Source organism: Furipterus horrens, unplaced genomic scaffold (assembly GCF_987537825.1).
Source record: "Furipterus horrens unplaced genomic scaffold, mFurHor1.1.pri manual_scaffold_3, whole genome shotgun sequence".
NCBI lineage: Eukaryota > Metazoa > Chordata > Mammalia > Chiroptera > Furipteridae > Furipterus > Furipterus horrens.
In genome coordinates this window covers 159,647,799-159,673,345 of record NW_028327173.1, presented here as the reverse complement: position 1 = coordinate 159,673,345, position 25,547 = coordinate 159,647,799, and the positions used below count along the sequence as shown (strand labels likewise).

The window sequence follows — 25,547 nt, the reverse complement described above, 5'->3', positions numbered from 1 at the left end:
GTATCTTTTTAACTAGTTCCTAGGATTCTTATACAAACATGCTGTTCATCAGTGAGCCACATGTTAGTCAGAGTCAGCAACTTACAGAAACAATGTCAAAAGAAGGGTGGAGCGGGTTATAATTTCCTACGCTTATAATACCAAGACATTACATGGTTCCCAGTTGTACTAAGTAGGTGAGAGGCTGAAATCCTAAAATGTTTATTTTCTAACTTTTCCCAGTCTGTGGCCTATGGATTGGCAACAATTGCCTGAACAGCTACTATGGCTTCATTAAATTTTGTGGTGCCTTTCTGAGCTCTTCTGTATGCAACAGTAGCAGAATTCGAGCAGCTTCACTAAGAACTGCATCTCCTGGGGGGAAAGGTGCAGGGACTGAGAAGCACAAATTGATAAGTACAAAATAGACGGGGGATGGTAAGAACAGTATAGGAAATGGAGAAGACAAAGAACTTACATGCACGGCCCATGGACATGAACTAAGGGAGGGGACTGCTGGAGGGAATGGGGGTACTAGGAGGGGGACAAACGGGAAAAATTGGGACAACTGATAGCATAATCAATAAAATATATTTTTAAAAAAGAATTGCATCTCCTGTGTCAAAAATAAGAATATGTTCATTTAAAGCAACAGACAAGCCGTCATTTGTTTGATTTGCTTTAGCAACTGCATCCTGTGTCAGGTGCTTCTGGATCAAAATGTGAATCGCCTTAAGCATTACCAGGTAATTGTCATGATGCTGAGTCTGAAGGTTAGCCAAAGCCATTACACCAGCCTTCAAATCAGGATTATTTATATCCAAATTGACCAGTGACTCTGCATTTTTAGCTGCATTGACAGCGTTTTTTATATTATTTTGTATTTGTACTGAGCCCTTGTACTGTTCAGCATTATTTGCATATTCAGGTCTTAACAGCTGAATCAAGAAGCCAGCCAATTGCTTCTTGCCGGACCTTGAATCTTGAAAGGACAGTTAGCATCTGAGATACTTAGCAGTGGAAGCTAGCAGGGTTGTGGTAGTCAAAGGCCATCGGCTTCCATTGGAACATGGTCCCTGCGTCTCATTCTGGTGTCCCAGGGTCTGGCTGGGAGAGGAGAGACGAAGATGGTTTTTGTTGAAATTTTTAAAAATCTCTAAACAATAGCTTTCAAAACAGTAAAACTTTATTTCTTTGTATGTTTTAAAATTAAATCACAAATACACTGCCTATGTTGTAATATCCTCTGTGTTGTGAAATCCTGTGTTGTAAGATCCTTTATGTATGCTATTTGGGGTAATTCAACTTAAAATCTCTTTATACTACATAAACTAGGAATCATTTTGTTACAGTCAGTATACCCTATTAAAAGAGCTCCATATTTCCTGACTGGGGAATTAGATTTAAGTGGTTGGATTCATTGCAGTGCATAGTGACAGAGGACTGTACCAGCTGTGGGGCTTTCTTGTTAGACACTAGGTGCTGCACCGCAGGAATTGCAGAATGGTTGGCTAGCAGGAATGCAGTTGTGTGGACTCAAGCACTGGACAGCTGTTCACTAGACCACCTTCAGGATGCCTTTTTAACTTGCAGGCCCTAGGACCTAGTCTCGCGTCTCTAGAAAGTCACTATTGGGGCTTAGCAAGCTTACAGCAAGCAAGTGGGTTTAACTCACTAAGCAGGCAAGTGTTAACAGCTCTCACTCCTTTGCTTCTTACTTTTGGCTGTTGGGAGGGCAGTGTGTTCTGTTAACTGGACAACTGACCATCTGTGACCAGTTTTAGTGAGAGCATCTGGCAGTAGCTGCCTGTTTAACAGAGAGTGATGTGTCTAGAGGGCAGTAGGTTAAGGGAACCCTATCTGTGTCTTGCATGGTGAATACTTGCTTTTACTGAGTTTTTGCACATTAAAGATACTCTAACTGGAACTAGATTTACTAAGTGGGCTTGGAAATGAAATTTAAATGCTTCTGTTTGCTGATTCAGTGTCAATTTGAGTAGCAAACTGATGTCTCAAAATTTCATTTTCATACTAATCCCCTTTCTGATGCGCTAATACACATTCTTTTGTTTCCACTTTTGGTAATTAAATTTTCAGTAAAACTATATGTTATTGGAACACATTTTTCTTGTTAATATATACAGTTCTTTGTTTCTGAAAGAAAGAGGTGAATAAATTTATATTTTTCACTTTATGTAACAAGCATTTTTTATTTTTCTAAGTAAGGCATTTTAGTACTAGATAAAAAGATATAACAGATATGACCTCTGTTTAAAACAAGAAGGATTAAACCAAAAGAAATTAAGTAGACTGACTTGTTCACTTTTCCCCCAAATTTCCAATTAACAAAATTTAATTACACTTAATAATGAAAACATTTTACTCTAAACTCTCAAAGCTTTGTTCTCTGAGATGTAGAATGTTTTTGTTTTTTGAAGATTCTCGTGTCTTTATGAGTAAATATAAATATTGGCATAGCAGTGGAAGTATTTTGATATTGCTAGTTTATTCTAGTTTAATGATTTAAAAATATACAGTTTGATTTTAATTAGAAGTGGTTTACTTTGGGCGAGGTAGGAAAATGCTTAAGGCTTGTGATTTAATGTTTATGTGATTTGTTTTAAATGGTGGTTTGAGGTTTTCTTCAGGATTTTGCATCTTTGTAGTGATTATTTTCACTTAGTTTTTTTTTTTTTTTTTTCTTGGCACTTTTCAATGTTTAGCCCAGTTTTAAGTACAGTTTTAAAATGGTTGTTTTTATTACACAATAAACTGAAAGCAAAATTAATAACACACTTATGTTCCCTGGTAATAGACTGATTGAAACAGTTTGTTGCTTTTTTTCTTTGTTTATCTCAAAAATTGGCTTCAAATTCTAAATTTAGAGTTCCGATTTCAAAGGGATTATTTTCATAAACTGACTGTCAGGAACTTCTTAATTGTTCAGTCTTTATATAATAGAGTGAAAAGGGAGAGATTATTTAGATGGCACTGTTGTTAGTTTAGCCTTTAGGTCACTGATATTAGATAATCTTTAGCTTCTGTTTTGCCAAAGAGCGTGAGCTATTAAATTTCACAGCAAGCATGATTAGTGGACATGAGATTTAGCACTAGTTATAAAGACCTAAAATATTTAATATCATTAGTAATGTTTGTAGCTAGCTTACATACCTACAAAACTCACTGATCTTTTTTTTTTTTTTTTTTTTTTTGAGCAATCCAAAGTTGGAACTTCCATTTAGTGCTGGGAGCAGAAGTAAAAAAAAAAAAAAAAATCAGTCCCTGATTATTAATGTAACTTTAGAGTCCCTCTGCCAGTTTGTATGGAAGCATGATAAAATTAAGTCAGATTTATGGATGTTGTCTTTTACCATAATAGAATAGGATTTAGTCATATGGTTATATATCTCAGAAAGAAAATCAAGAACTACAGATTAACCAAATTGATATAGGTGGAGAGAGTTGCAATCTCCTTTAGTCACGGCAGAACATATTTTGTAACATTAAAGCGACTATTTTTATTGGAGAGGGTTCGTTGTGAACCTCACTATAGTAGTGATTTTGTTTTAAAGAGAATTAGAACCACTCATTATATGAGATATGGAAGTCACGTATTGGGGTAAGCCACAGTCTTTTCAAAGACTGCGTTCCCTCATCTCTCTCACACAAGGAAGTCTTAGATAACCACTCACAATATCTATGGAAACATCCTACTGGTAGAAATTCATATATTGTGGGGTTTTTTTTGCAAGTTCCTGCCTACACCCCTTAAGATAGAGTCAAAATATACTACGTTTTATAACAAAATTTTCCTTTTTGTGACTACTTTCAAGCATACCTTTCCATACTGACGTCCAGCTTATAAATTCACTTCGGATAAACTGGTGCCTTGATATCAACTGGTGCCTCAAATATCATTATAGTTGCCAGGATTATTCTATTTTGTTCTTTTTTGTCTGTCCTATTCTATCCTATTCTGTTTTATCCTGAGGTTAACATATAACCAACACCATAAAGATCATTAAGTGTTCTGTCCAGATTAACTTTGACTTGATGAAGCAGCATTGGTTTCTGTGAGATCATTTTGCATTTATTTGTTAACAGATCATTTTTAGGATTGGTGTAAAAAATCCATTAACAGTATTGGGGTCATTTACCACAGGCAAGATCTTTAGGAACATACCTCACATTTTTGCCTGCCTTCGATTCTTCCTATGCTTTACCACAGTTAATTTCCAGTTTTAGTAGAAATAGTTCCTTTGAACAGTGCCTGATTGCACTCTCTTACCCTTTTCCTTTCCAAGAGTTACAAACTAATTCATTTAACTGAATTAATATACTTCTTAAAGGAATTATTTTGGAAACAAATATGTAGGGCATAAAACTGACTGACAAAGTGTGAGTACAAATTATAATAAAGGGAACATTTTTTTAAAGTATTGTATTTCACTTCTCTATGAAATATCTTTTGAGTTACCCTTTTTAATGTTGTGTTTAATCTAGTATCAAGCCAAAACATGTTGAAATGTCAATGCAGTCTTTAGTGAATACTCAACCATTTTTTCTTAATTTATAAAGAAGACAAATTTTTTTTGAACATTTAATTCTCTGTAGTATCTGAAAATGCCAAATATGATTGATATTCAACTCGAACTTTAGAACCTCAGTATGTGAAGAATTGAAAAACCTGTTACTAAAAAAATGTTGTTACATTAAGACAATAAAAAAGATTTTCATTTGCCAATTTGGAACCACCTCTATTGAAAGACAAAATGTTTGCAGATTGATAAGACTATAACAACCCTCCAAAAGTTACAATACATCATCTGGTTAACTTTCCTTACATTCCTTCTCTTGATAAATATGTACATTAGAATGTTATGAGGATTAAATGAAGTCATGAACATAAAGGTTAGCACAGTGCCTGGCAAATTACAGTGTAGGTTGTCAACAAAGGTTAGGTGTTGTAGCTGTCTTTTGAAATTGTTCTTCTCTCAGGGTGGAGCCTAGAAATCTGTATTTTTAAAGAGGTCTTTTTTCATGTTATTTACCATTATCACTAAATTTGGAAACCAATGCTTCTTGAGCTTTAATATGTGTATGAATTACCCAGGCATCTTGTTAAAATGCAAATTTTAATTTAGTAGGTCAACAAGGGTCCAGAAATTTTTGCATTTCTGCCCATTTTGAGAATCACAAATCTAGAGCAAGCATAAGCAGACTTTACTGTAATGGACCAGATAGTCAATATTTTAGGCTTCGTGGATGATATAAGGTAAATGTTTATGACCCCACTAAATTCTTATGTTTAATGAAAGGTTATGTACCATAACCTTTAATGTCAACATGCCAGGAAGAGAGCTCTCACCAGAAGCTAAACCTGTCAGACCTTGATCTTGGACTTCCCAGTTCTAGAACCTGTGAGAAATTAATTTCTGTTGTTGAAGCCACCCACTCTGGTATTTTGTCATGGCAGCCCAGGTACACTAACAGAGTGGGCCATATGGTCTCTGCTACAGTTATTCAGCTCTACCACTTGGCACAAAGACAGCCATAGGAAATATATAAATACATTGGGTATTGGATAAGTTCCAATAAAACTTTATGGACACAGGAATTTGAGTTTCATAAAATTTTGATTTCACAAGATATTATTTAAAATTTTTTCCTGACTATTTAAAAATACAAAAATTATCAGTTTGATCTCTTTCTGTGAGTCTGTTTTTGTTTTGTTTGTTGGTTTTATTTTACTATATTCTGCATATAAGTGTAACCATACAGTATTTTTCATTCTGTCTGACTTATTTCACTTAGTATAATACCCTGTAGGTCCATCCATATTGTCACAAATTGCAAGATTTCATTCTTTTTTTATTGCTGAGTACTATTTTCATTTAATGTGTATATGTGTATATACACACACATACAAATATATACACACACATGTATATATATACACACACATACATACACATAGAGGGTGTGGCAAAAGTAGGTTTATAGTTGTGAGTACACAAAACAGTTTATTTTTGTATTATTTATTGTATATTTTCCATATGAACAACTATGCATGTGCACATTCCATGAAAACAGACTCATGGAAATAGAGAGCAAACTGATGATTGCCAGAGGGGAAAAAGGTGGAGGGGATGGGAGAAAAGGTAAAGAGGAATATAGTCAATAAGCTTGTGATAAGTTTGCATGGTGACAGATGAATACTACCAGACTTAGTTCAGTGATCACATTGTAAGGTATATAAATGTTGAATCACTGATATAATATTTTATGAGAACTATACTGAAATTACACACACACACGACACACACACCATTTTTAGCTTGCAGGCTGACCCAAAGGCCGTGGGCCATATTACCTAAGTTTTCCAATTCTAGATGTAGAGTTTATGGTTCTTGCGGTTCTAGGATCAGCAGCGTAATCAGGAAGTTTATTGAAATGCTAAATTTCAGGCTTCCCTGTCTCCTTCCCAAAACTCCTGAATCAGAATCTCCATTTTGCTAGGATTCCTAGATGATTAATATGTGCATTAAAGTTTTGGAACCACTGGTCTGTATCACTTAGTAATATTTTTCCTAAATAGCCAACATTAATTCTTTATAAGTTAATTACTTTTAGATTTTTTGTAATTCATGTTGGAAATCTTCCAGAAATTTGTTTTTGGTGTCTTTTAGGTTTCTGTATTGCTGACCTTCTTATCAGGCCAGCTAGTGCTTAATTATTGTTATCACTAAGCCTTTCTTTACTTCTACTTTTATTGCACATTTTATTGTTTATCTTGTTTCTAGTCATATTTTCCTATACTTCTCAGCTTTCACCTTGGGGAAAAAAGGCCTTTCCTGGGTATCATCATTCAGTCAGTGTATTTCTTCCCCAAACATTCAGGAAGTTAATGAATCACAGGCTCTCAGGTAAAAATCTTCCAGTTTGGACCCTTTGTCTCTATATTTTGTTGCCCACTGAGTCGTCGTCGTCGGCAGCCGTCCGTCTCGAGAGACGATGGTGTAGCTTCTCAAGAGTCTATCTGCACCGCCGAGAATGGCTGTGCAGTCCGACTCGGGAGTGACATCGTATCTGTCTCCTCCCGTGTTGAATCGACATCTTGCGATGACGCTGAAGCTACAGAGCCTGGGCAGGGTGATATGGAGGGTCTGCTGTTGCCCATGCAGCAGACCCCCCCTCTCTTCGCAGCTGAAGGATCCAAGGGAAAGACGGAGTCAATACAGCTTGGCTTCAGGTGCGCCGCAGGAGTTGCCGGTGTTGACTACAACGTCAAACCGCCTTAGGGACTCCGGCTCCGGATTTTCTGTCGGGGTTTACTCCCTTAGCCTTTCCCCTGAAGAGGTATGCCGCAAGGCAGCGGAGGTTTTTTGGAGTCAGAGTTTTCCTTCTCTGATGTACCCTGACTGGAAGATCGAACCAGCGACACTTAGCTCGCAGGCCGACGCTCAATCCACTGAGCTAAACCAGCCAGGGCCAAGCTTTGTAGTAAAGGGTGAAGATCTACTCGTGAGCAACAAACAGCTAAGTGTGCATTTTATATCTTAAGTATACATGTACTCATTCACAAACTCACTTTGTCATTCTCAGATATTCATCAAGCTTACTATGTTGTAGTTTCTGAAATAGGACACAGCCATAGTCAATGTAGACATGGTCATAGCATTTGGGGAACTTATAGCAGGAAGACCAATAATTAATTAAGCAATTGAAATAAGGTATGATGAATTTTTGGATAGTAGTTATCAGATAGCTGTTATTATTCTTGAAAAGAGCATCTGACCTATTTCAGGGCTGGAATAAGGATGTCTTCAGGAAGAGGTAACATTTATGTTGAGATCTAAAGGAAGAATAGGATTAGCCAGGCAAAGTGGCAGGAGCAGATACAGGTTGTATGGGGCCTAATCAGGTAAAACACTATATAATAAAAGTCCAGCCATTGTTAATATAACAAGAATGGTTTGCATGACATCAGTCTAATCTGGCAGCCAAGGAGAGAAGACTGGAATGTGCATGCATGAACAATGACAACTTCACTGTACTAGTCAGTGGGGGCAGTAGATGTTGTTGAGTGCATTGAGTGAGCATGTGTACTGTGTGGCCATCGCATTCAAAATGACTGAACAAGTAAGAACAATGAGTCTGCATCAGATTTTGTGTTAAGCTTGAACATTCCTCCATGGAAATGATTCAGGTGATTCAGAAGGCTTTTGGGGATGATGTAATGAGTACAGCATAAATAAAAGTGTGGAAGAGCACCTGACAATGTTGAATGTGTATGAGCTGCAATCAACAAAGATTGGCGACTGATAGTGCAAGAATTAGAACCTGATCTGGGGATTCCAAAAATAACTGTGTCCAAGATTTTGATGCAGGATCTTGGCATAAAATGAAATTCATTCCGTGGCTTCTGCTACCAGAACAGAAGGAACATCATGCTGTGGTTGCTAATAACTTGATTCAAACCACTACCAATGAACCAGATTTCCTCAAGGGGGTCATAACTGGAGATGAATCATGGTTCTATGGTTATGATCCATAAACAAAGGCCCAGTCATCCCAAAGGAAGTCACCTGGTTCTCCAAGCCCAATGAAGACATGGCAAAGTTGCAGCAAGATCAAGACCATATTTACTGTGTTTTTTGATTGGGAAGGTGTTATCCATCATGAGCATGTCCCTCTAGGCCAAACAGTTAATAATGAGTACTGCCTCAATGTTCTTTGTCAGTGAGAGATGAAATACAATGAAAATGGTCACACATATGAGCAACTGGTGATTGGCAGCTTCATCATGACAACATACCCGCTCATGCATCATTTCTCATGCAGAGTTTTGAGAGAAACATCAAATCACCCATGTGACTCAACCCCCCTATGCCCAGATTTGGTGCCCTGCAACTTCTGGTTTTTCCCAAAACTAAAATCACCTTTGAAAGGAAAGAGATTTCAGACCATTAGTGAGATTCAGGAAAATATGATGGGGCAGCTGATGGTGATTCCAACAAAGGATTTTGCAGAGTGATTTGAACAGTAGAAAAGACACTGGGAGAACTGTGTGATGTCCCAAGGTGCTTTCTTTGAAGGGGACTAAGACATCATTTTCCTGTGTACAGTGTTTCTGGTATCTTGTATTTTCTTCAGTAAATGTCCCTATTTTCCATATTACCTGGCTGGATATATTCTGGACAGACCTCGTACACTGTAGGTGTAAGGTCTTGAAATGTAAGCTTCAGAGTAGTCTACCCCTACAAAGAGGGAATGGTCAAACCCAGAAAATACTCAGGGAATGGTAAAATTCATGTGGGGTGGCCAGGAGGCGATGGGGACCATGATCTGGAGGAACTGAAGTTACTATGTATTATTATGACCAGAGAGTGAAGGCAGAGAGGCACACACAGAAGGCCAGGTTATAAGCAACTGGTAAGTCTCGTCAAGGAATTTGATGCTTATGTGAAGGACAGTGTGAAGCCATTAAGTGATTTTAAGCAAGCAAGTGACCTGATTAAATTTTTGTTCAGCATATACAGTATAATGTGAAGAAGTAAGATGTGAAGCTCTGATCCGTTCTTCCCTGAAAGAGGTTTTGTGAACTTTCTTTTTCACTTTATGGTTCAGAGATTTATAAAAGTCTATCTTCCAAATTTGCTACAGTCCTACTGTACATGACAGTTTCCATGTACACAAATAACAAATAGAGATTCCTTCAGAAAAGAGTTTATTCTCCCCTGGCTGGGTTGCTCAATTGGTTGGAGCATCATCCCATACACCAGAAGGTTGCAGATCCGATTCCCTGATTCAGGGCATGTACTTAGGTTGTGGGTTTGATCCTCAGAGCACATACAAGAGGCAACCTATCAATGTTTTTCTCTCACATTGATGTTTCTCTTTGTTTCTCTCTCTCTCTCTCTCTCTCTCTCTCTCTCTCTCTCTCTCCCCCCCCCCCCACCTCCCCTCTGTCTCCTTCCCTCCTTCCCTTCCTTCCCTCTCTCTAAAATCAATTAAAAATCCTCCAGAGAGGATTTGGTTTTTTTTTTAAAAAGCTTATTTTCTCATTTTGAATGAGTTTATACACAACTTTTTGGGACTATAATCATTGTGTAAAATAATACTCACCAAACCCTGGCTGAGTAGCTCAGTTGGTTAGAGCATCATCGCAATATGCCAAGGTTGTGGGTTGGACACCCGATCAGGGCACATATATAAAGCAACTAATGAATGCCTAAATAAGTGGAAAAACAAATCAATCAATCTCAATCTCTCTCTCTCTCAGTAAATAAAAAAAATTTTTTTTAAATAATATCTACCAAATCAGCAAACCCTATTATTTTATGAGGGGAAAGTATTTGGACCTTTGGTTAATGCTAATCTTTAACTAATTCTGTTACCGTTAGTTCAGGTATTTTAATTTATCCTTCCATTTGCTTGAGTTAGCTCTCAGGAGGCATCCAGCTACAAATCTAATGATACATTCTGTCCCCTGAGAAAGCCTTTTTATTTTTGATTTGATACATCTCATGTTAGGAAACTGTGATACTGCCAAGTTAATTTGTGTTTTTAAATTAACAAGGAAATAAAAGAAACAAAGCCACGAATTCCATAAACCTTTAACATAATTCTTTGAATCCACAGTGTGAAGCCAGGAGCATTTAGCAGTCACTCAAAAGGAAAATATTTTTGAGCCCACTCAGCTGCTACCATTGAGCTTTATGATGGGCTCTTAGGGCCACGATACTGTCTGCAAAGCACTCTGCAGCGCTGTGTGAATACAGTGAGTACAGTGGTTCATGGAACTGAGCTGGTCTCAGATAAAGAGGCTCCTGTGCTTTCTTGGTTGTCCTCTTGGGCCTCTACAAGAAGGCTGGTGACACAAGCTCTTTGGCCTTGCAAACCAGAAGATGGACTCCATTTAGCATTTATTGATAATGGGCTGCAGTTACCATTAAATTAATATAAATTAATTACCAGCAAATCAGTCACAGAATTGAAACCATCCTTACAATGTGCAGTCTTGACTTTTATGATTTCTTGTCCTAACTCTTCATGAAGACGTTGCCTAAAAGACAATGCCAGTGAACTTTTAGATGTATATACGTAAAGCTGCTTGGTTTAATAACATAAGCTTGCTATCTATACCAATTTAATTTTCATATCTTGTTTCATAAAAATTTAATATTAAAGTTTACCCCACTCTATGAATTCTATCTTAAGTTTATTTCTCATTTTTTCCTTTTTTATTGTATTTTTTCCATTACCATTTAACCCCCTTATACCCCCTCCCCCCTGCAATCACCACACTGTTGTCCATGTCTGTGAGTCCTTTTTCCTTAATCCCGTCACCTCCTAACACCCCCCCCCAGTAGCTGTCATTTGCTCTCCGTCTATGAGTCTCTGTTTTGCTTGTTAGTTCAGTTTGTTCATTAAGTTTCACGTATAAGTAAAATTATATGGTATTCATCTTTCTCTGGCTGGCTGACTTATTTCACTTAGCATAATGTTCTCCAGGTCCACCCACACTATTGCAAAAGGTAAGATTTTCTTTTTTATGACTTAGTAGTATTTCATAGTTGTTTTATCCACTCACCTACTGATGGACACTTGGGCTGCTTAATTAAAAAATTATTGTATATTGATTGAATTCACATACTCTGTACCAGACCCTGTGTTGGGCACAAGGAATATGAACATAGGATGGCATGCATACCTCCAAAGTATTTAAGCTCAGCATGGAGGACCTGTCAAGCATTCATAGACAAAATTGAGGTATAGTCAGAGTTTTCTAGGAGCACAGAAGATAAATAACTAATTTTATTGCATGATCAAGAATAGTTGGCTTATTTAGGGAATGGAGGAAAATCATTCCAATCATAGGAGCTTAAAATGTACAGAAGCATAAAAGATTAGAGGTAGCATTATTTGTTTGCTATGGCTAAAACATGGGTTGCATGGGTAAGAGATACAGAAACTAAAACCATAGAGTTAAATAGAGCCCACATGTACCCTAATAAATTATTTGGTCTTTGTCCTATATTATAAGCAATGTGGAGCCATCACAAGTTTTCAAGCGAAAAAATGACTTGCTTACTTTAGAAAAATTACTGTCAATGATATCATAGGAGACAGACTTAGAGAGTTCAGTGAGTATGGACCAAATAGGGGGCTACTGAAGACAGGAAATCAATAAGATAGTTGTAATCTAAGATGATGAGAGAATATAAGCTAAGATGGTAGTCCATTGGAGAGAAGGCAGATATGAAGTTGTTCTAGGTTTAGAATAAGTAGGACTTAACTGATTATATCTGGGCCTGATAGGAGCCCTTCAGATATAGTGATTACACCCAAAGGGATCTATGAAAAGATGCTCAACATCATTAGCCAATAGGGAAATGCATGTTGAAAAAATTAAAACTACAATAAGGTACAACTATATACCTATATTAGAATGACTAAACATTTTTAAATGCCATAAACAAGTGCTGACATGGATGCTGAGCACCTGGAACTCTTTCTTTTTTTTTTTTTTAAGATTTATTTTTAGAGAGGAAGGGAGAGAAACACCAATACACTGGTTGCCTCTTGCACACCCCCAGCTAGGGACCTGACCTGCAATCTAGGCAAGTGCCTGAACCAGAAATCAAACCAGCAACTTTTGGTTTGCAGGCCAGCACTCTATCCACTGAGCCACACCAGCCAGGGTGAGCACCTGGAACTCTTACACATGATTATAGGGATGCAGAATGGTACAGCCACTCACATAAAGTTAAACATGCCTGTACCATGTGACCCAGCAATCCCATTCTAGATGTTTACTCTAGAAAAATGAAAACTTATATTCACACAAAAACTTAAATACAATATATAGCTCTAATCATAACCCCCAAAACTAGAAACAATTTATGTCCTTCGATGGGTAAGTGTATAAGCAGACTGCAGTATATTCATACAACTGAAATACTTCTCACCAGTAAAAAGCAATGAACTAACTATACTGCTACTTGCAACAGTTTTTGATGAAATCAGTGGTGTTATGCTGATTAAAAGAGGCCAGTCTGAAAAGGGTATGATTTCATTTATATGACATGCTCAAAAAGTCAAAACTGTGGGGATGGAGACCAGATCGGTGATTGCCATGGGTTAGGTGGGGGCAGGCTTTAACCACAAAGGGGCAGCACAGGCAGTTTCTTGATGTGACAGAATTGTTCTGTATCCTGATTGTGGAAGTGGTTACACAAATCTGTGCATCTGTTACTTAGAACTGTACACCAAAAAATTATATAAATTTAGTGTATATAAATTTAAAAATTAAAATAGGAAGCTGAAGATTTTGAGATTAAATGGCCAGAGTTTGAATCTTAGCTCTCTACCCACCACCATGAACCTCTGTTTGTTGTAAATGTCTAGGATGTTGAGGATTAAACGTGCTAGTGCATATGGAATGGAACCCTCAGCACAGTGCATTAGTACATAGTAAGTGCTCAGTAACTACTACCTGTGTGTAAATATCATTCGGTAGAGGAAGAAGTTGGAATGGACTTCAGGAGCTCTAGGTGGGTGGTACTTAATTGGAGTAGGGCTTTCAGAAGTAAGACCCGGTTGGGAGAAGTGGGAGGCACTGTGTTCAGCCTTGATTGTGTTGGGTTGGAAAGGTTGGTGTCCTGGTAGGGATGTCTGCAGTAGCTTAATGCATGTTCTTAGAGTTCGTAAGATCTGAGACAGTGAATTACTGAAAGAGGGCAGAGAAGCTGAGAGTTAAAACTGCACTTTGATGCCATCCTGTTCCCAGGGACCCTGGCATCTTCTTGGCTTAGATACCTTAAAGGAAACTGAACCGACAAAAGACTTGAGCAGAAGAAACCATTGTCGGCATAATTGTAAAACAAAGGACAGTAGATCGTTTTCAGGAAAGTGAGCACATCCAACAAATATCATTGAAATTTCTCTATGTAAAACGTGGAAAAATCATTATTTTTTTAGTTGTAACTTTTAGTACAGTCTTTTTAAAAAATCATTTTTGTAGACCTCAGGAAACGAAAATTCTTTCCATATAGATAAGGTCCTTCGTTTCTCTCTTTCTTCCTTACTTCCCTTCTTTCTTTCTTTCTTTTTTCCTATTGATTGATTTTAGAGAGAGAAAGAAAAACATCGATTTTTTGTTCCACTTATTTATGAATTCATTGGTTGATTATTGTATGTGCCCTGACCATATTGAACCCGTGACTGGTGACTTCTCACCAGTAAAAAGCGATGAACTAACTACTGCTACTTGCAACAATTTTTGATGAAATCAGTGGTGTTTTGCTGATTAAAAGAGGCCAGTCTGAAAAGGGTACATTCATATGATTTCACTTATGTGACATGCTCAAGAAGTAAAAGTGTATTTGGGTGATGCTCTAACCAACTGAGCAACCTGGCCAGGGCCTCATTTATTTATATTCTTAATTTGGTGCAATTCTAAACATTTATCAGTTTCTTTTACTTGCTGCAAAAGAGAGAGAAATTTTTAAAAAGAAAGAAGCAAAGGGAATAAAAAAAACACTGCTGCTGTATTATGGGAGAAATAAAGTTGGCCAATTCCAAACTGAATCTTGTAGCAAATAACTAAAGATAGTTTACACTTGTTAATTTTTAAAGGGCTTTTTGTAACTTTTTGTAATCTAGTTGAAGGCAGTAGTGGTACTATTGTAATTTGCATTTCTGCGTCTTCAATTCAGACGATTGCAAAAACATTAAAATGACAGTATCCCCTGAGAGAATAAATGCCTTTTACTCTTATGCTGTATATTGTACAGTGTCAGAATTGTATTAATGGCATCCTATGGGATGTTATACCTAAGAACTTTAAAAAGATCATTTTGGAGACAGAGAAGAAAGAAAAAAATGTTCTTAAACAATCTTTAAAAAAATAATAAGGTTCAATTTTCCATATCAAACCCCCAAAAATAATCGTGAAAAGAATTTTGATGTGTTTTCCTGGACCTTTATATTCTTAGTCTTGAATAGTCATCACCTTTTGAAAAACTCTAAAGCATGTAAAGCTCTGTGAAAAACATCTGTCTTGTTATTAAATGAGCTATAATTTGTGAACAAAAATGATACCCGCCTACCTCTCTCTCTCTTTCTCTCTCTTTTTTATTAAAGATAAAGCAGAGTTGTTTTTTTTCCCAAGAACTAAATTGATGCATTTGTCTGGATGGTCATCACTTTTGTAGGTTTGAAGTTTACTGCTTTAACAGCTGTGTGGCAAGTTTCCTAGCAGACAGTGATGGTGAGGAGGGGGCTCAGTTGCATCTGGTTTCTCTTTGTAGAATGCCTGAAAAGTTGATATTCAGTGGTTTTCTTGAGAAAGCATTTCATGTGCAAAACAGGAACTTTTTTAGTACCTAAATTAGCTTGCTGTGATTCATATGCATACGTTTTGTTTTCTTGCTTAAAAAGAAGAAAGAAAGAAAGAAAAGAGTAAAGAAAACCCTAAAACCACATAGCACAGATAACCCTTTGACCTCTGGCTCTGGGTGAAGATTTACAGTACTTGTGGAGCCTCACTTCACTGCCTGACTGAAAAGAAGCCTAAATAAAGTAAGGCCCCTGTGGAGATGGAGAAAATAAGCAGGATAAGGAAGTTCCATTATTTCAAGTGTCTATGTTATTTTACTAGTCTAGAGTGAAATGCCAATTGTGCTGTGTTTCTAGTTTTGAATTTTGTTTCACTTAAGTTTGGGGTCTGATGTTAGTGTAGTCAGTCAGGGAGGCCCTGGTCAAAGCATTTTTCTGTCTCCCTCTCTCAGCAAATATCCCTTCCTGCCGAGCCTCTCAAATTAAATTTCCATGTGAAATCTCTTTTCCTTAGGGAAATATCTTTTCTTTAGGGAAAGCAAAACAACAGAAAACTTAAAAAAAAAAAAAAGAAAGAAAACCACAGGTACTATCAAAATACTCATGAGAATAGGAATCACCAATTGTTTATCTCTTTTTGTGCTGTCAAGTTTTTCTGAAGATATAAAATAGAAAAAGTCCATGAGAACAAAATTAATTTCACTGTTTCTCTTTAGAAGAATTTTAAACTTGGTTCCAAATGACAGTTCTATTGAGGACATTTGAAGAAGCTTTAATAGTTTACTGTCTAATGATGTTCACATCTATGTAATATTTAACTAATAGCTTTATATTGAATCTTTATGTAAATCTCCCTAAAATATCTCAGTATTCTCTACAGCATTTTGTATTTATATTTTGAAGTTTATTTATTCAATTGGTTTCACTGATTTATTTTCTGCTTCCTTTCTATGTGAGCTGATAAAGCCTCACTAAAATGATAACAAATAAAAGCAATGTTTCCTTGGTATCGGGAAGATGCTCATAGTTATTGATCAGCTCTTCATTGTTAAATAGACCAGAACTTACTAATGGTATTTTTATAAATGAAGGAAAAATTTCAGTAAGCTTTTTAGTTTTCTATTTTTAAAAATTTGTAAGGATGGTAAAAATGTTTGATATGATTTGTAAATAACAGTTTTCCTTACAAAAGGGAAAACTTTTTTTTGTAGGAAATTAAACCAACACTGTCCATTAATCATAGTGCATGTCAACCCTCAGACCACTCTGGAAGTTTCTGGTGAATGTAAAGAATCTTTAGATGTGTGAGGTCCTTAAAGATCTAAGTAGGTGAAAGAAGAGGACTCTTTTTTTAATGCCACATTAGCACATGAAAGAAACTTCAAGGAGGATAGAAAAAAATCATTTGCTGTATTGCATTTATTATACTTGTGTGCTTTGTTTTGTTTTTTGTTTTAAGCTTGTTCTTTAAAAACTTAAGTTAATGCAAATGAAATTGTACTAATTACTACATGGGCTTGTGAAGCAGCTGGAAGACAAGCCATTGCCAGAGGAAAATATTTTCTATCTTAGTCTCTAAAAATATTTTTGTCTGTTTTATAATGTACATAATAGAATAGTCACACAGGTAAGTAAATAAAGGTATATGTGGTATGAGTATGCAAGCTAGAAAATAGCTTTATTAATAGAGAGTGAAATAAAATTATGTGGAGACCATTATTTTAAAATAGAAAATCAGGTATTTCTAGGTATCTACTGCAATTATGGAGCTTTATAGTCTAGGAAAGGAAATGGACATTAATTGAACCATCCAATAAATTATAATTACAAACCTTAGTTAGTGCTGTGATGGAAAATTACAGGGAGTTATAAAGCCACGTTATAGAGGACACTTTATCGTTTGAGTGTGGGGGTCAGCGTAGGAGTCTCTGAGAAACTGATGTTGAATTAATAAAGAATAATAGACGTTAATTAGGTGAAGGACCCTGATGGGTTAATGAAAGAATTAAAGAAGTCTTGGCATAAAATATAGTCATAGAGTGATCATCAGAACAGACTAAATACTGGTATATCTTCCTATCTTAAACAACCTGATTTATTAGTTGATATGGATAATCAAGTGTGATAACATAATCCTGACAGAGTTTATGGAAATTGTACATATTTTTCTATTCCATTTTGAGATGTTTGAAGTCTTGAAAGACTTCACGTATCATCCCAGAAAACGTAGGCTGCCCTTCCTAAGCGGAGGCCTCTTGACTTAGCCAAGAGGGCTGACTCCATTGGCACTTGCCTGGGTTTGTCATGGAATATAGAGCAGTTGCTTAGCTGAAGGTTAAAATGCCATAGCTTTTTCAGCCTCCCAGGATGTTAACAATAACTTATGAAACCTGTGCAGACAGTAGACAGCACATTTTGCATCATAATCACAATTTATCCATCTTCTATGGTAGATTGTGTAAATACATCTAGCTAGAGTTGTTATTTCAAATTTATACATATCCTGCTTTTTTCTAAGAAAGAGTTGGAGTCAGTACAGAAACACGAAATTCAGCAATATAAAAAATAAATAGGTGAGATAAGGCTCAGTGTTGGTAAGAGTTTGGGATTTAAGAACACTCATACTAATGCAGTATAAATTGATACACAACATTTCTAGGGATGATTAGGCAACATCAAAAAGGGGAGGTGGCAGGGAAGTTGTAATATGCATACTCTTTTACCTAGATATTCAATTAATAGACACCTATCATAAGAAAATAATAATGAACATATACAAAGATTTAACCACAAGGATGTTCACTGTAATGTACAGGGTCGTTTATAATTGTGAAAAGCTGGAGAAAAACCTAAAAATTCAACTACATATGTTTCAGAAAATAAACTTTAATAATCCATACAATTTAAGTATATGTTGACATTGAAAGGAATGTTTTAGAAGAATATTAAATAACATGAATAGTTGTTCACAGTATATTAAGTGAAAAAAGCAGGTTATAACATACAAAAAATATTGAGTCTGTGTACATATGGATAGGGAAGAGAATGAAAAAACATACAACCTAATATTCACAGTGTTTATCTCTACGTGTTGGTGCTAGGGTATTTTACTTGTCTAAATTTTATAAATTTTCCATAATAAACATATATTCTATCATAATGAGAAAAAAACAGTATTTTTTAATTGCATATGCCTAAATGAAGAAATTGGAGCAAAGATAAAGATTGGGAAGTCCGTGAAATGAGGATTATGGCTTCTTTATTGCATAAGGTCCTATAGTTGCTAGAAATGCCTGTAAATTTAGCTATGCACTTATTTGCAGCCAAAGTAAACCACAAACACTCCTAACTATGGGGCAGAACAGTTTAATTATTAGAAGATTATAATACAATAATTCCCAAAATTCAACACCTCCAGAAAAACTCTATATGCTCAAATTGTTGGAGATTCTCTGTCAATTTAATCATACTAACTTATGATAGCTTGACAGTGACTTAAGATAATAAAGAAAGAAGATGCCTGTGGTTTCTAGGATCATGTAACTAGTTACAGGGTTTTGGATGACCTAGAAATATTAGTGGAGGAAACAATTAAAATATTTTTTTTGGACTTTCACCTTTCTCCATCTGGATGGCCAAGTACGTATGATGATTTTTAGTGTGCTTCCCTTTCTTGAATATACTTCCACTCTTTTCATAAAATGACCTTTTGTTTCTGAACCGAAATCATGGCAGATGGGCCTTAATAATTCTGACCCTACAAAACTATTAAAACCTCTGAAAACTTCAAGAAGTAATGAGACCTTCATTTAAAGGCCTGTTTTTCTATGCACATTTCTAGTCCGAGAAATTACAGTTATTGTTTTAATCATATTAATTCTCTGTCCCCTGTTGACCCAGTTGCATACTTTATAGCCCTGATTCCTGGTAGTATATGCTCTATTCCCATGCTGTGTACTTGTTACAAACCCACATTCTGGGGTGACTCACTGAGAATTTAAAGAAATAAGCATTTGCATTTTTTATACTGAACATCCCAGGTATTGCAGCAGTTCAATACAAACATTCATAGGGATAGTACAGGGTGGGCAAAAGTAGATTTACAGTTGCTTATACAGAAAATATTACAATAATTAATAAATAGTAATACAAGAATAAACTGTGATAAATACACAGAAATAAAGCTAAAACAGGCCCCTAAGAAAATTAGGCTATTGTGGGGTTGGAAAAGCTTTTAAAACTGTGATATTCCTCTTTCAAAAGCAATCTATCAAATTTGCACTTAGAAAACACATGGATTTTAAGTTTTATTTCCTTTAATTAAAAACTCCATATTGAAGTCATAATCTAACCTGTGTAGTACTCTTGCCAAAATTATTTAGTCTGAATGTATCAAGGAAAAATTAAATAAATCCAGATGGTGAGGTAGTCTAGAAAACATCTGGACTGGATTCTTTAAAGATGTCATTGTCAGAGGAACTAGGAGAAGGAGAAGGAACAATTGTAGATGAAGGAGACATGATATACAGTGTATGACCCCATGTTGGATTAGGGGGTGTTGGTGATGAGGAACAGCTATAAAGTACATTATTGGGATGATTTGGGAAATTTAAAAATGGGATATACGGTAAAATTCTGTCATTGTTAAATTGATTGGATATAGTATGGTATTGTGGTTATGTAGGAGAGAACTTCCTGTTGTCAGGGAAACACGTCCAAGTATTTGTATGTGAAGGGCTGTGATGATTCAACAATAACAAAAAAAAAAAATGTTATGTGTGTATCTGTACACACACTAATAAAAAAAAAACATAAAGCAAATACACCAAAATGTTTAATAATAATTTAAAAGGTTAAAAGTGCCCTGTACTGTGTTTTAAATCTTTAATCAATACCTCCAAATTAGGATTGGTTTTGCTGTGATTCTGCACATGATTAAAACAGCAGCACTTCTGAGATAACAGATAGGGAATTTAAGAAACCTTAGATCTTCTTTTGAATATTTTATCAGAAAATTATTTGAAATTCTCTAGTATATGTGTTGAAAACCATTTTAAGATATTTTGAATACTTTCCAGTACCCCAAAGATCTTCAATGTCTTTCAGTATCTGAAAGATTTAAGATTTATATAGAATTTGAATAGATTGCTTATAGCCAATTAACATGGCAGTGACCTGCACCTACTTGCATCAAAGAACTCCCAGATTTCTGTTATCTGCTAACATTAAAATCGATTTCAGAGTGATGCATTTAGCAAAGTTTCAATAAATTGTTATAACATAGTGTTTCTTCTGAGTTCTAAAAGAGGCATAAATAAATAACACAATCATGTTTTATCACTATGACTGATGAAGCTGATAGTTCACCAGTTTGCATTTCCCGATTGAGAAGAAATCTAAGATTAGTTTCATGCTGTCTACCTGCATCTTTCTCATCTTGTAAGCATGCTTTTAACTGCCAAGGTCTGAGATTTGGAGGAATGGTTATCAAACCACAGATGTTTTTGCAATGAAACTGTGCACCTCCGACCAAGTCGCTGTGGTTCAGGAGATGATAGATGGTATTTTCATGTTGCCTCACAAAAGGGTCAAAACGGCATGGCGAGCCCATGACAGTGAAATGGAGAAATGTTAGTCCTAAAAGGAAATTTATTTCATGGCTTCAGGGGAAGTTGGGTTGTCATGAATAGGCTCTCTCTGTCAGTCTATAAAAATATTGTTTGTAAGGCAATGATGTATGTCAGACATTGTATGATGTATGTCAGACATTGTATGTGTGTTGGCAGACAGAGCAGCTACTTAAACAAACGCTAAGCCAAGTACAGTAGCGTAAGTCAAGTACTTTGGATGCTTTTAGTGTAAGGATTTCTTTTGATAGAAGTATCAACATAATCAAAGGAATTTATTTCATTTTCTTCACTAAACTTCATTTGTAACTTTTATAGCCTCTTTTATCCTAGGACAGTGCCCCACCCACCTCCGTTCTAATGCTTTTTGTATTATAAATTTTTAGATTCAGCAGTTGCCTCATTTATTCACTTTTAAATCACTCAGGAACATATATGTTGACCAAACTCAGTACTGTTCACATAAAGCTATCATAAATTTTGGAACAGTTAAGACTGCTGATCTTCTGGAGTCTTCCCCCCACTCCCCACCACCACTCCCCACCCTACCCCAAGGAGGTATCAACCCTTGGCATAATTCCATTAACTGATGGTGTTAAGGGAGAGACTCAGTGGCAGTGTTGGCTCATCTTTCACGTGGGCCTTTCTTCCACAGGGATTCCCAAAGGGAAAGGAGTGTCATAACAAAGGAACATTAAAGATCAAAAATGTTTGTGGAGCCTCCAATATCACTTTCAGATTTGTTTTTTCAGTGTTTGGAATTAAACCACATTCATTCGTGGCAGTCTTCAAGCAGAAGTCTTTAACCCCAAGTGTTTTTGTATCCAGATAGTCTCAAGTAATGCATTTGTCAAAAATGAAAATTAGTTCTTAAAAGAATCCTTGAGAGCCTGATAGGTGTATGGAAATGAAATCACATGATCAGAAGGGAAATAACGTGATTAAAATATTAATGAACATGATATAAAGGGGTAAAAAGCTGGATTTTACAAAACAATCCATTTGGTGGGGAGTGGGTGTTTATAAAATAGAGATTATCAATAGGACATAACTTATTTTAGTAGGCAATTGATTCAAATGTCACATAAAAAGAACTTTCTTCTAAATTGTCCTAAACTCAGTAAGAGAAGGGATGTTTTTACTGGGAGTAAGAGGTGTTATTTGTCTTAAAGCCCTTCAGGGGGACAGAACAAAAGGGACTGAGTCATTTCAGGTTTAGACAAATAACTCTTCCATCAGCTTTCAGAGAGAGCTGTTCTACACAACACGGGGAAAATTTGGCGAGTGGGGGGTTGCCCACCCCATTTGCCGTTCTGTCCATTTTGCACTCAAATATTCTGTATTTATCACAGAACAAATTTATAACATTTTGGCATAGTGATTATTTTAAAAACTTCCTTAAAATTTGTAACGCGAGCAGTAAAAAATGGTTATGATTCACAAGCCCTTACAAAAATTCAGTTCTAAACAAAAGGAGAATGGATTTTTAATCTAGGCTTAAGTAAAATTTACATTCTTTCAGCCAGAAACCTCTGTTTTTTAAATCAGCATACTGGTACATTCATGGAAGGCATTATTTTAATCAATATGCATTAACTTTTTTTTACTCTAACATAAATCTGATGATACAAGACAAAGAATCCCCTTTTAGGAAAGACCTGCTCCCCTAATCTCAGTACTGTTTAGAAGGGAGACACACTACATACAGGTCTTACAGCATTTGGATGACTTGAAGGTAGATCACATTGTTTAAGTGTGATTTGTGTTTTCATTACTGTGCTTGAACACAGCATTTTAAAGCAGAATATTTCACTCTCCTTGCCTTTCCCACCCATCCCCCCGTAGCATTTTCCTGCTCCTCTGCTGCTGGATCAGACTTGGGCTGGCCCCAGATTCTATGTCAGAGGCCATGACCCAGGTGTCACAGCAGTCCTCACTGCTGGCCTCTTCTCTGAGTAATTATATGGGGGGTATTGTGTTGGAAGGGCAGGCTTGGGGGCAGTGCAGTCACTCTGGCTAGCCCAGACCAAGGAGCTCTTCAGTTGGACTGCAGGGGAATAATAGGCCCGAAAAGGCTCACACAAAACCTTGTAGCACAAAAGATTATATTAAAAATGGACATTCGGCCAGACAGTAGGTTGCATCCTTCACAATTTCACCTTTCTTCTGTATTCTGAGCATTTTCTACTTGAACATTTTCAGACTTAACATATGCTGACCTTATATCAGTAGATTTTCAGATCGCTATTTACCTTTGTGTGTATATTCTAACTTATTTGACTAGTTTTAATACTATAAAAGTTTCTTAATTGTGACACTATTGCTAATAAAAGCAAAGCGTTTCTATAGCAGTATTTTAAGTAAATAATTCAAAGTAGTACATAGTGAATTTTAAAGTAATGCTTTGTATTTTCTTAAGACATTTTTTAAAGCCACTTCAGCATGTTCCATGTCTGTAAATAGAAGAAGTGGCAGGGATTGTCCTAAAGCAGATGTGATTTCTTAAATTTCCTTTGGTCCTGTGAGGATTCTTTTTCCTACCACCTAAGAAGTTTCTGTATAAGGATGGAGAATAGAACTTATGAAGTCTTCATCAGATTTGAATTTTAGAAATGATGTCAAAGATGAACTGACTCCTGTGGCATAAAGTTTTCTCACGGTCCTGACCTTAGGTTTTGTCTGAATTGTACCTGCCCCTGCCCTGTCTATTATGGCCTGGCTCTTTTCAAGGCCTCCGGAGCCTCACCAACAAGCAGCAGCTGGAAGAGACAAAGGCCTGGTTTCCGTGACTCCAGTATTTCTTATTGTTGGTCAGCACTAGATAAAATACTGTTTTCTGTTATGTGTTTTCCAGGAAACCAAACCTCTAGATATGTTAGTATTACAAGAAAGGATTTGTAAAATTTGAATTGATATCCATCAGTTTGTCCGTGTTTCATTTCCAATCAGGAAACACTTGGTCTTCATAGTGGTGGTGGGGGGAGGGTAGGTGTGGAGTGGAGGGTGTGGGAACGTTCTACTAAGATAGCCTATTCGTTTTACTTTTCACAGCTTAAAGTGTAAGGGCAGAACAATGATCAGAATCCAATAGGATTGGAATTCTTTAATGTTTTCTTCTTAAAGTAAAATTAATTTTATTCCTTAATGTTTACATCTTTGATTATTCTGACTGCTTTACTGTGTATTTGATTACCTTCAGTGTGTATTAATATCACCTACTTACTCAGGACCTGCAACTTGGCCTCTTTCAGACATAACCTCAAATCTGGTAGTGGGCCAGAAAAGAGATTTAAGTCACAAAGTCACTCAGGAGGAGAGGATGCCATTCTTTAGAATATAGTCTATTGATTTATACATGTTCTTACACGTTTTGCTATTTGGCTTTTCAAACATTAGTGATTATATGGTCCTGGCTTTGTAAAACCGGCCCAGAAGCATAGAACTAGAGCTGAAGAATAAGAAAAATAAGTTTTTTAAAAACACAACTACTCTGTGTTATGGGATAATTGATGTTCATAAGGATGGTTTTGAAGGATCGAAAAAGTGTCATTTATTTCCAGCATTCTAAAGGATCAAAGTTTAAAATATATTCTTGATATTTTGCAGGGCGGGGCAAAAGTAGGTTTACAGTTGTTTATATGGAGAATAATACAATACTTAATAAATAAAGAATAAATTGTGTTTCATAGACTCACAACTGTAAACCTACTTTTGCTCTACCTACAGGAACAAAATCATATAGAAATTAATCATATAGAAAAATGATTAATTTTTAAAGGAAAGCTAGTTTACTTATGTATAAATGTCTTTGTAAAGAAAATAAAAATAATAATTCTTATTTTATAGTGGTAGTAAAGATTACTTAAGATAATGCATATAAAGTCCATATTCGCTGTTGGCATATAAAAGATAATACATTTTCCCTAACTACTCTCTTAACAAAACAATTCATATTTATTGTAGAACACATAGAAATATAGGAAGCAAAATAACTAAAAATTCTCCCAGGTAGAGAATTTAGGTACATATTAGAAGATAATGTATTTTCATTCCACTTTATAGCTCTTTCTCCAATGACCCAGAACCTCCTTGCTCCTCCATGTTTTCGGCTGCCCCCACCCCTTCTATTTCACTGAATTTTCTCAGTTAAAGGGCCTAGATACCAGATGTCATTCTTACCCTTGGTGGCTTCTCTGCTGTATTGGACATTGTCAGCCAATCTCCTTCTCTTGGCTTCCGTGACATTTTACCTTCCCAGTTCTCCTCATGACTCCTTAAGACCACTCTCTTCTCACCCCAGATGTCTAGTCTCTGCTGTCTTCTCTCTTCCGTGGCACCCACCCTCTGTGTAGATGCCCGCTGAGTGTGGCTCTCCATCCTGACTTCTGGCTCCATGCAACGCTTTAGTCACCCACTGGTCGGCTCCCCTTGAGTGTTCCTCTGGCACCTCTGATTCAGCATGTCGTTGGTTCCCCCAAGCATATCCTCTCCTGATTCTGTTGGTCCACTCAGGCTGGTAATTGGAGCTTTCTTACCCCCTAATTATTCATCCCTTCTCCCAGCAAGTCCATTCCGACAGCTGTCTTCTGTGTATAT

The 25,547-nt window shown here is 36.3% G+C and overlaps 1 protein-coding gene and 1 pseudogene across 1 annotated transcript in view; one reads left to right on the top strand and one right to left on the bottom strand.

Annotated features, from left to right (window-relative positions):
- The window catches only part of PRTG (protogenin), a 138,648-nt gene that overhangs the window by 83,756 nt on the left and 29,345 nt on the right, over positions 1 to 25,547 (top strand). The window lies entirely within an intron of this gene.
- On the bottom strand, positions 202 to 25,346 carry LOC150016531 (tRNA-splicing ligase complex subunit RTRAF-like; annotated as a pseudogene).